The sequence below is a fragment of the Fukomys damarensis genome, unplaced genomic scaffold, assembly GCF_012274545.1.
Source record: "Fukomys damarensis isolate Sample0158 unplaced genomic scaffold, DMR_v1.0_HiC HiC_scaffold_35, whole genome shotgun sequence".
Lineage (NCBI taxonomy): Eukaryota > Metazoa > Chordata > Mammalia > Rodentia > Bathyergidae > Fukomys > Fukomys damarensis.
This window is the reverse complement of record NW_022900947.1, coordinates 38,483,115-38,484,743: the sequence shown is the minus strand read 5'-3', so window position 1 is coordinate 38,484,743 and position 1,629 is coordinate 38,483,115.

Sequence of the window (1,629 nt, the reverse complement as noted above, 5' to 3'; positions counted from 1 at the left end):
AGTATGGATTTGAGGACAGAAAAGGTAAGCGAAACCTTCCAGGAGGCAGGAGGGGTTGCGAAAGTGGGTTGCCTCTGAGCTGTTTGTCTAGAGGGTTTTTGTACTAAGAAATCACATCGCAGGGTACCTTGGGTCAAACTGCAATCAACCTAAGTACAGTCGCTTAGCTAATATTGATCCAATAGAAAAACAGCGGAGAAGAGCAAAGGCATTGCAGGAAGGAGTAGGAGTGCGAGTCAGAGTGTTCTGGGCATCTGTCTATTGCTCATTACATTGTTTCTATGTGTTTGTTTTGGTTTTTGAGACAGGGTCTCACTATGTAGTTGAGACTGACCTGGAACTCACTAGGTAGCCCAGGCTGGTCTCAAACTCACAAGGATCCTCCTGCCTCAGCCTCCCGAGTGCTGGGAATAAAGGCGTGAGCCACCACACCCAGCTTCTATGTGTTTGTTATATTGTTCAAGCTTATTAGACCAGATAGTATTGGTTGCAGTACAGCTTTGCACTGTTGCTTTTCCCTGGGGAGGCTTGCAGGCCTCGCCATTGTGTCTCCATCTTGGGGCCTTGACCATGGGTTTGGTTTGCCTGATCTCTATTCCGACTCTGTCTTGAGCCTCCCCTCTTTCTAACTGCCTATCAATATCTACCCGAGTTTAGTCATTTGTAACAATGCCATATGAATGTTTGCTCCTTTTTCATTTTTTAATTGTTAGTATGTTTGCAGTACATAATTATTATATTTTTCATGGTACCTGAACATCATACATCTTAATTCTTCTCTTTTTCATCCCCTACCCTTCCACCTTCCCTGCTCCTTCCAACTCTTGGTCCTCTTCCCATTTGCAAAAGATCTATTTTCATCATTTTTTCCTTTCAATTTTTTCTATCCTCCTTCCCTTCCCTCTCACCCACCTCTCTCTCTTATTCCCTCTTCAATTTGAAAAAGATCTCCTGATTTCCTTTTTATCAGTCTTTCTCTCTCCCCCCACCCTCTCAACATTGAATAAATATGTGGTTGCCACATTCTCAAAGTTTCTCAAACATGAGTACATTTAAGTGCTACTATACTATTTATTTATTGATGCTTAACAAATGACCACTATACATAGTAAGTCATAAGTAGCTTAAAGCAACAAATAGTTAATATCTGCAAAAATTTGGGAGTGTCAGAGATACATGATTGGGGCTTGGGGTCTTCCATGAAGTTGCAGTCAGGATCAGCTGAGGGCTTAGAGGTGTAGCTCCGAGGTACAGTGGAAAGGCAGGCTTGTAAAACATGATGGTGCATCTTCTTCCATCTGTGTGCTAGATCTGGCACCCTATGACACCTGGCTCTTCCCCAAAGTCAAAGTGACCATTAGGGGTAGATGTTTTGAATCAATTCAGGACACTGAGGCAGCCAAGACAGCACAACTAAAGACACTCATGAAAGAGAACTTCCACTGTTGCTTCAGAAAATGCAACAATGATAGGATAAATGTGTTCAAAAGAAAGGAGTATTTTGAGGGAGTTGAATAGCAAAGTGTCTTTTATTCTAATGCATTTTTAGTTTGATTTTGTTTTTTGAGACGGGGTCTCACTATGCAGTTCAGGCTGTCCTTGAACTTACTATGTGAGTAAGAGTGCAAG